An 11378-nucleotide genomic window follows, 5' to 3' on the forward strand; every position below is an offset into this window, starting at 1 on the left:
GATTACAATTCACAAATATACATCAATACTATATGTCCTCCCAGTGCCAATAATACAACAAAAATGTCCTTTGTTTAAAAATGTTTTGAATTGAAGTAAAATTACATCATTTCCTTCTCCTTCCTTTCCTTCCTCTAGACCCTCCCAAATTCCTTCCTTCAAAACCTGCCCAATTTATCCTCACTCACAAACTGATAGCTTCTTTTATACTTTTATTTGTACATATACATGAGCATATATATATATATATATATGTATACACACATACACACACACACACACATACACACACACACACACACACACACATATATATATATATATATAAATCATTTTTGTTGTTTGTATACATGTGGTTTTAGGGCTGACCACTCTGCATTGGACAACCAAAAAGCAGGCTAATCACTGTTAGAGGATAATCTTTCTTTGAACAGTCATTGAACAGTATTTCTTTGTCTAGAGGTAGGAATCCATGAAATTTCCTCCCTTCCACAATAACATGTCCACTGATATTATCATTGGCCCAGTCTTGTTTATGAGGCCATTTCTAGGATGGACTGTTTCACAGATTTCTTGGTATTCTGGCTCTTACAATCTTTTGCCAACTCCTTTGTGATGTTCCCTGAACCATAGATTCAGGAACTGTAATGAATATATATATATAGTGGGGCTAGACTCCTCACAATTTGTTGATTTTTGCATTATGTCCAGTTTTTTTTTTAAATTTCTTTGGTGTTCTCTACATGCTGTAAGGAAAGGCTTTTTTGATGAGGGATGGTAGGTATACTTATCTGTGATTATAAGGAAATGGTTTACAATATAGTAAGGAATTATGCCTCTCTAGCAAAGTGGCAGTAGAAGATTCTTTTCTAAGTTACATGATCTTACTAGCGCCAGGAAGCTGGCTTGGTTTCCAGTTGCAAGCATTATTTCCCTCCTGTGGAATGAGCCTTAAATGCAATTAGTGAGCTATTCATTGCTACTGACATGTGCATGTCACTTATTGTACCTTTATGCATATCTTGCCGTGTGGTAATTGTCATGGTTCATAGGTGTTGCAGGTGAGTAGAACTGTTAAATTTTTAAATTGAAAAATACATTTTGATAGCAAATATATTTTAATGGAATTTTTGAAGAATATTTTATTCAATAGGTGTGTTCTTGGCTGTTGGAAATATCTTACCACATTTATGTACATTCTTGAAAACAGAAAACGTCATGATTTGGAGCTATCAGGCTGGTTTACTTAAAAAATATTTGGATATGTATAAAATTCTGTATATATATATGAACTAATAATTCTTAATTAGTTTAATAGTATTTTATATAATAGATTCTATGCTCTCTAACAATATCCTACAACAGAATCAATTTAATGATATAAATGAATTGTCCATGCATGTATTAATATTTTAATGCAGAAGGAAAATGCACAATATAAATAATTTGAACCCAGAGGCATTTCTCCTAACTTTATATCTTCCTTGATTTTAAAAATGATTCACTTAACGAAGACAGAAAGACGAATAATTGGAAGAATATTATTTGAAACCTGGGCATTGATACTACAAAGCCCAAGGGCATCCTACTACACCAATTTACATTCCAGAGATTAAAGAAAGACATTATAGGGCATCAGTTCAGTGTAGAACTTCCTTCCTTGCACATAATTCATACTTAAATAGCACACCAGTGCCCCTAACTTTGGATCATTGTTAATATTTCTCTTGGTTTTGCTTGTCCAAATTGTCTCTTTGTTTGGCATGAACATCTATAGAAAATTGACAAGAATTTTTTTTCATAGATTCATTATTCTCATGGAAAAACTTAGTATTCTAATTACCACTTGATATCTTCCATTTTCCAAAAACCAACCTATTTTCTGCATTTCATTACCTGCAAACAACCTAACTGCCTTCAGCTGATGAATGGATAGTGAAAATGTCACACACACACACACACACACACACACACACACACACACACACACGACGAAATACTATTCATCTGTAAAGAAAGATGAAATTGTGAAATTTGTAGGTAAGTGGATGGAACTAGAAAATATTATATTGAATGAGGTAACTCCGAACCAGAAAGACAAATGCTTCATGTTCTCTCTCATCTTAGGTTTCTAACTCCAAATATTCTGATGTGAGTATATCACCTGTAGTAACATCAGAAACAAGCAAAGTAAAAAGGGAACATGGGATGGGGTAAGAACTAGAGAGGAGAATAGCAGGATAAAGGTGAAATGAAGGAGAAAAAACAGGGTGGTCTTTATTTGGTTAGTGTGGTGAGAGAACAATAAAGAAAAAGAAGAGTGGAGGGATAAGTCACACTAACAATGTTAAAAAAAATTATATAGCCGGCCTTTAATCCCAGCACTCTGGAGGCAGAGGCAGGTGGATCTCTGTGAGTTCGAGGCCAGCCTGGGCTACAGAGTGAGTTCCAGGAAAGGCACAAAGCTACACAGAGAAACCCTGCCTCCAAACAAACAAACAAACAAACAAACAAACAAAACCCCCAAAATTATATATAATACCTGTAAGTATGTATGCAGAGATAAAAGATAGATAGATAGATAGATAGATAGATAGATAGATAGATAGATAGATAGATAGACAGATGTGTATAATTTAAGTGAAGTTATACCACTTGGGGTAAGTAATAATGTATCCCCTAAGAGCCATGGATTATGTAACAAAAACCCCAGTACCAAGTATAGGAAATCTCCCTTTAAGTTGTTCATGAGACTTCCCCAAGCAAGACAGGCTATTGCTGTTACTTATGTTGCCTTCTGGAAGTTGAAAATAAGTTACTATTGCTAAAGAAACCATGCAGTTTGGACAGAGGACTTGGAGGATTTGTGCTTAATGCCTGCTTCTGAGAACTAACATTCATAGTACCAGGATATGCAATGCAAATGTCCAAGGGAGAAAAACAATCAATAATCCTATTTAGGTGTAAAGCCTATGAACCACAACAGTGACAAAAATGGCTTGTGTGGTGGTCTGAATAGGTATGGCCCCCATAGACTCATATGTTCGAATGCTTGACTCATAGAGAATGGCACTATTGGGATGTGTTACCTTGTTGGAGTAGGTGTGGCCTTGATGGAGCAAGTGTGTCATTCTGGGGGTAGGGTTTGAGGTATCATATGCTTAAGTTATGCCCAGTGTGGGACACAGTTCACTTCCTGTTGCCTGTGGATCAAGATGTAGAACTCTAAGCTCTTTCTCCAGCACCATGTCTGCCTACATGCTACCATGCTTTTCAACATGATAATGGATTAAGCCTCTTAACAAAGCCTTGATGAAATGTTTTCCTTTATTAGAGTTGTTGTGGTCATAGTGTCATGTCATAGCAATAGAAACCCTAACTAAGATAGCTTGATATTCCTAAATATGCAATAGAGTCACACATATATTGGGAGTAACCAATAGCTGTTTATTAGCATTAAGGCATTTTCAACAGGTTATTCATGCCTGGTTCTGTAAATATAGCCAACTAACTACCCAAGACTATTGAAGTCATGGATCCTACAACTACCACTTTCATAAATCAGTTTAATTCCTTACTGCATTCTAAAACTTATCCTTATAACCACAGATAAGTGTAGCTCTCCTCTCATTAAAAGGAGCTTTCTGGCAGCAGATGCAGACCATTACAGGAATCCCTAACTGTTCACAATGCAGAAAGTAATTGGCTATGGGGTTCTTAACGCCAATTGATACAAACACTACACAGCTTTTTATGGGTCAGAGGAAATGGGACAACTGTAAGAGCCAGAGTATCAAGATGGTTGCTGAAATTTTGTATCTATATATAACAGGGTACCCATTAAATCTCATAAGTATTGTTGCCTAAGCAAGACCTGAACAATGACAACACTAGTTGACATGCCAGTGTGGTTGGAGTAAACTCATGGGATACCACCCTAGATGAATATCTATAGGCCATTAATTACTGAAGGGAGAAAGAATTAGTCTACTCTAAGAATGAGTCTCCTAATTGGTTATCAAATACCAAGTGGTTGGTCCTAAAAGCATACAAATACAAGCAACACTAAATGGACTCAGCAAGTTTTATATACATATATATATAATATTTATATACACACACTTACATATATGTGTAACATATATGTGTGTAGCATATATATATATCACATATATATAACATAGATGCATATATAACAATAATAAAGAAAAGAGGCCATGAATTTGAAAAGAAGGGTAGCATGGGAGGTCCTGTAAGAAGGTGGAAGTGATACAGTTTGATGGGGGGATGTCTTTATGTATGCTGCGAATGTGTTGCTCTGATTGGTTGAAAAATAAAGCTGTTAGGCCTATGGCAAGGCAGCTTAGAGGCAGGTGGGAAATTCAAGGAGAGAGACAGGAAGAAGACAGAGAGAGACGCCAGAAAGCCACCCAAGGAGCAACATGTAATGGGACACAGGTAAGACACAGAACATGTGGAGATACATAGATTAATAGTTATGGGCTAATTTAAGATATAAGAGTTAGTTAGCAAAAGGCTTGAGCCATGGCCATGCAGTTATAATTAATATAAGCCTCTGTGTGTTTACTTGGGGGATGCAAGTGGGAGAGATTTGTCCTGATCACCGGTAGGCCAGGACACAGGAAATCTTCTGGCTATAGTAATTATATTTTAATTGACTAGACTATAACACTAATTTCAAAAATAAAAAGAATCAAAATAAAATTAAACATAGTTATAAAAGTACATCATTCAAAAAGGATAAGTGTTTTTGGATGTCTATAGTCCAATAATAATAAACATTTTGCTGAGAATGTACATGTACCCATGTCTACAAAGACATTTGAAAAATTATTTAGGCAATTAATTTTACTTTCATAAAAATACAAAATTATGTTCTCTGTGAGCAACTAGAATATCATATTATTAACAGCTTTCTTAGAAACTCTTCAAGGACTGGGACTGTATTATGATACGTGGTGTTAAAGTTGACTACTTTGGAAAACTATATCTGAAATTCCTTTATATTTAACCAGAATTTTCAACTAGAATGTCTTAGGTATGCACTTTTTGATAAATAATTTTGTTGTTTCTTCTATAACCATAAATAATTCTTTCTGTTATCCATCTTGATTCATCACATATTCTAAGAGATGAAGTTTATTGTCACTTATTTAGGGTGGATAAAAAATCATCTGATTTTCACCAATCTTTGTATGCCTTCTTTACAGGCAGAAAGAAATAAAATGAACTACATTTTGCAGACAATTTTATATACAAAATGAATAAAATGTATCTTAGTGACTAGTGAATAAACTAGAAACAGCAAGAATAGGATTTAATCTACTGAATAGCACAGATATCTCTACTAATAACAGTTATAATTTATTGATAATTTGTCATAATAATAATTATGGCAAAAATTTTATTACCTCAGCTATTTCACACAACATGAGGCAGGTGCAACCATTATTCAAAATTTACTTACAATAATTCTCAACTTGGAGAAATTAAATGAAATTGCCTCACCTATCTTGATGTTGAATTTGTCTGAGTCCTAAGGAAGTCTTCTCATTACAGTATATTACAGTACATTATACTGGTCAATTCCCATGTGCTGTTTGAGTTCCTTAAGAAGCTGGCTCTGTATGTGGGACTGTGGACCTTTCTTCAAGACCCTTTCTGGCTGGGTGGTTGTGGTGCTTGCCTTTAATCTCAGCACTCGGGAGGCAGAGCCAGGTGGATTTCTGTGAGTTCGAGGCCAGCCTGGTCTACAGAGTGAGATCCAGGACAGGCACCAAAATTACACAGAGAAACCCTGTCTCAAACAAAACAAAACAAAACAAAACAAAAACAAACAAACAAAAAAAGATCCTTTCTGTGAGGATGAGTTTCTTCACCTAATTGTGACAGGGAGGAACAGAACAGCAAGACAACTCATGAGAAATAACAATGTGTGCTTGAGAATAGCTAGAAGGTGCACTATTTCCAAAGGAAGTTACTATTGCTTATACCACAACATAGAAAGTCTACACTGTGAAATAGAAACTGAAAGTTCATTTATAGCGAGAAAGCTCAATTGGGAACTCCAGCTGACTGTCTCAACTTCCCTAGTCGAATCCTGCTGGATACGATGAGCACAGGGTTGATGATGTCATTTCTGTTGCTATTTGCAAGCCTCACTTGAGGGGGCACTTGGCCCTGCCCCAGACTCTTGTTGGGGGACTACAGGTGGCTGCCTTAACAGGATTTCTTCAGTGAATTTCTTCCAGATGTTTGTAAGCCCTTGATTTGATTGTGGTGATGATACCTTTAAGCCATTATTGGAAGCCCCCCCCCCCCCGCATCCACCCACCCCTGGAAAAACATTCTGCCTGGCACTCCCTTTGTTAGTCAAAGGCTCTAGCTGACTGATTTGGTTCTCAAGGATTCTCCAGTTAGTTTCTGCTGGATATTATATGGATCTGACCTAATGCTCTACTGTATTACTGGTGCTTTATGTTTAATTGCTTTATTCCTGTTTGCTGGATACTTAATAAACTTGCTCATTCAAAACAAAAACCACTATTACTGTAGATTATTCTGTGTGGAGAACATATGTGTATTAGAGACATAATCACAGAAGAAAATATAATAATAATGGAATGTCTTCCTTCTTTTACTAGTGAACAAAACATTCCAGTTGAACATTATATTACAATTTCCAACTAGAATCCCAAGAGAAAGGCTAAATATTGTTAAAAATGAGAATTTTATAGAAAATACAAAACAACCACCAAGAAGAGGCCTATTCCTTCAAAAGTGGTAAAGTGAATGGAAGTTCAGCACACATGAGTACACACACAGACACAGACACAGAGACACACACACATTACATATACACATTTCACACACACACACACAGAAAGAGGGGGGGGCAGGATTACACATATTGGAACTCCAAGAGTAACTAAGAATCATCTCTTTCTAAAGAATAATTGTAATTTGAGATTATGTAAGACAGGAGAGGTGAGGGGGAGGGGAAGGAGGAAAAACTGTGGCTGGGATGTAAGAAGAATAAAAAATTGAGAAAAGAGTTATGAAACAGGAGTAAGAGGATGCATGTGGTGACACAGAATTTTAACCCCAGCAGTAGGGAGGCAGAAGTAGGTGGAACTCTATGAGTTCAAGAACAGCCTGACCTACATAGAGAGTTCTAGGCCACCCAGGAGTACATAGTGAGACTCTGTCTTAAGCAAGCAAATGAACACAAACAAAAAATAAGAGTTTTCTGAAGTTAGGTGTATTAGCTAGGGTTATCTAGAATCACAGAACTTATGGAATGAATCTCTCTCTCTCTCTCTCTCTCTCTCTCTCTCTCTCTCTCATATATATATATATATATATATATATATATATATATATATATATATATATATATATATATTAGAATGACTTATAGGCTGCAACAATAGCTAGCTGTAAATGGAAAGTCCAAGAATATCGAGTTGCTCAGTCTCATGAGGCTGGGTGTCTCATCTGGTCTGCATATTCTGGGATCTTGAAGAAGTATACTTCAATGCCAGTGAAGAAATGGATATGCTGACAAGGCAGAGCAAGCAGGGGAAAAATGAACATACCACCTTGTGCATGAATTGCTAAACAGTCTTATTAAATAAGAAACACAGAGCCAAATACAGGGGTAATAGCCAAAGAGATCAGAGGATAGCAAACAGCCACAACTAGCCTTAGCTTACCACCATGCCGTAGCTTCCCCAGAGACAGCTTCTTCCTGTCTAACCTGTGCTTTTATTGCCTTCCTGTTCTGACTTCTCATTGGCTCTAAGCCCAGCCACATCACTTCCTCATCATTGCCTGTCTATACAGACCTCCTGGTCTCTATGGTTGGTACTGGAAATAAAGGCGTGTCTCACCACCCTTGGCTGTGTCCTTGACCACACAGAGACTTTGCCTGCCATGTGATCGGATTAAGGGCATGTGATAACACCACCTGACTTTTGTTTTATGGCTTGCTATGATCTCTGATCTCTAGGCAAACTTTATTTATTAACAGACAAATACAATATCACATTTCAGCACAAATAAAATATCACCACACTACCTTTCTTCTTCCCATGTCCATCCCATGTCCAGGAGAAGGTGTGGCCCAGATTGAAGTTGTGCCTTCTAGCCTCAAGGTCTGGATTAAAGGCATGTATCATCCAGCCTCAAGATTTAGATTGAAGGCATGTCTTTTTACCTCAAGGTCCAGATAACAAGTGTGTCCTCCATTTCCGGATTATAGTTCATTCTAGACATAGTCAAGTTGACAACCAAGAATAACCATAACAATTCAACCATTGTCAACTTGACACACAATCATACCTCCTTATGTCATGATTAATTTACTAATGAAAAACAATTACCAGGTCATAATTATGCCTAAATATAATAGAACTATCTCAGATACAATTATAAAAGCATTATATATTTAACTAGGTTATAATTACAACTAACAAGATATAACTATCCCTCATACAACTGCAAATGCATTATAAATTTAAAATAGTGGCAATGTCCATTGGGGGACATCTTTCTAGTATCTCAAACTTGCATATGAAAACCACCAACTTTCTCTTAATTGATGTTACAACATATGATAAAGAAACTGAGAAAAAAACACAAATATCTATACAAATACATTCTTAACAAAGTACAACAGAAACACTCATGTCAGTTAAAATCCTTATTTCTGCAACTGGTCACATGGCCTTAGATGGTATTTAGAACTACCTTCCTCTACTACCCATTTTATATTTCCTCTACCCTCTGCAAGCACCTCAGCAGGCCTTGGCTCTTTTCCTGGAGAAGTGACCTATACCTTCATTCCTGATGGGTCTGTGCCCTTTGTCATCCTGTCTGGATTAGACTGTTGTAATTCCCCATTAACTTTAATCATGGGGCACAGTAGCACCAAGAGATGCTCTAAAGGATCTCCTACATTCCAGACATAATCCTTCTTACCTCCATTGTGGAGAGGCAATCCAATTTCCCCATGGTATTCTGGATCAATCACCCCTCCTAACATTATTGTTCCTTTCTTATCCTGTTGGTTTAAGGGCATTAGAATCCCAAAATGGCCAGGGGTATGTCTGAGTTTCCAGGTCAATGGAATGTTCGTTTGTGGCTCCTGACAGGAACACTTCCCCCTATGGAACCAAAACTTCTAAGCCACCAGAACTTAAAGTTGTGGGAACAGGAAGCAAAAACTTCCCTAGTGGGTCACAAGGGGTGATAGTGAGTGGAACTATTCCCTTTTATACCCCTTGATTGCTAGACCCATGGATCCTGGCTACAGGAGAAATCATACCATATATTGGACACTGATTCAGAGGAAGTACTGACTTCTGGAGAACCCTACCTCAGCCCTCCATGAAGCTACCATATAATTTGCACTGTAACTGTCTTCAAAAGGTCATTTCATCTTTCTATCAGGCCAAGTGCTTCAGGATGGTGGGGAACATGGTAAGACCAATGGATTCCATGACTGGGAGCACATTATTGCACTTCTCTGGCAGTGAAGTGAGTTCCCTGGTCAGAAGTAATACTGTATGGAATCCATGTCAGTAGGATCAGGTATTATGTAAGTCCACAGATGGTGGTTTCGGCAGAAGCATTACCTTCAGGAAAGGCAAATCCATAACCAGAATAAGTATCTACTCCAGTAAGGACAATGTGGTGATATTTAATAGTGCTGAAATGTGATTTTATTTGTATGTTAATAAATAAAGTTTGCCTAGAGATCAGAGGTCATTAGTGAGCCAGGAATAGAAGTCAGGCGGTGGTAGCCTTCACCCTTAATCCGATCACATGGCAGGCAGAATCTCTGTGTGGTCAAGGACTCAGCCAAGCTTGGTAACCATTGAGTCTTTAATCCCAGTACCAACCATAGAGACCAGGAGGTCTGTATAGACAGGCAGTGAAGAGGAAGTGATGTGGCTGGGCCTAGAGCCAATGAGAAGGCAGAACAGGAAAGCAATAAAACACAAGATACACAGGAAGAAGGTCTCTCTCTCAGGGGAAGGATGGCAGCGAGTGGTAAGATAAGGTGGTCTTGGCTCTTTGCTAGTGCTCGGATCTCTTGGGCTTTTAACTCTGTATTTGGCTCTGTGTTTCTTATTTAATAAGACCATTTAGAATTTCGTCCACAGGACAAAGTGTTGTCCTTTCCACAGAGGAAGTGGTCCAATGTAGTCAACCTGTCACCAGGTTGCTAGCTGGTTAAACCTGGGGAATAGTGCCATATCTGGGACTCAGTGTTGGTCTCTGCTGTTGGCAAAACTAGCACTCAGCAGAAGCTGTGGCCAGGTCAGCCTTGGTGAGTGGAAGTCCATGTTGTTGAGCCCATGAATAACCCTCATCTCTGCTAGCATGGCCACTTTGTTCATGGGTCCATTGGACAATGGCACGAATGGCTGGGGTAAGAGGCTAAATGTCCACAGAAGAGGTCATCCTGTCTACTTGATTATTGAACTTCTCCCCAGCTAATGTCACCTTTTAATGAGCATTTACATGGGAAACAAGTATCTTCACATCTTTTGCCTATTCGGAGAGATCTATTCACATGCTTCTTCCTCATAATTCTTTCTCACCAATTTTCCAATCATGCTCAGTCTAAGACCCTGAATGCCTAGTCAATCTATTGACTACAGCTCATGAATCAGTGAACAATCACACATGTATCCATTTCTCCTTTGAAACAAACTGTATGACCATGTGTACTGCCTGAAGTTCAGCCCAGTATGAAGATTTTCCTTCATGAGTATCTTTCACAGTTGTCCAAGAAGGTGGTTGTAGTCCTGCAGCTGTCCACATCTGGGTGGTGCCCACATAATGTACAGAACCATTAATAAACCAGGCCCTAGTCTTCTCTTCCTCAGTCAACCAATCACAGGAAACACCACATGAGGCTACAGGTGAATGCTTGGCAGAAGATGGCATTATAAAGGAGTGGAAACCATAGGAATTTGTACAACTTCTTCATGTAGCTTGCTGTGCCTTCAGGACCTGCTCAGGCCTGATGTTTTATATATCATTTCCATTTGATAATAGATTGCTGCTATGCACAACCTACTTGATGACTTGGTGGGTTTGATAACACCAAGCTCAGGTTGCATGGTAACTTGGTGGCCCATTGCTCAGTTTCTGCTAAGGCCCAATAGCAGTCGAAGAGCTGTCTTTCAAAGAGATAATAGTTGTCTGCAGATATGACAGAGCCTTGCTCCAAAATCCCAAAGATCTCCTGTCTTAGGGTTTTTATTGCTGTGAAGAGACACCATGACCATGGCAACTCTTATAAAGGAAAAATATTTAATTGTCATGACTCATTTACAGTTTGA

This window comes from Peromyscus eremicus, chromosome X (genome assembly GCF_949786415.1).
Source record: "Peromyscus eremicus chromosome X, PerEre_H2_v1, whole genome shotgun sequence".
Lineage (NCBI taxonomy): Eukaryota > Metazoa > Chordata > Mammalia > Rodentia > Cricetidae > Peromyscus > Peromyscus eremicus.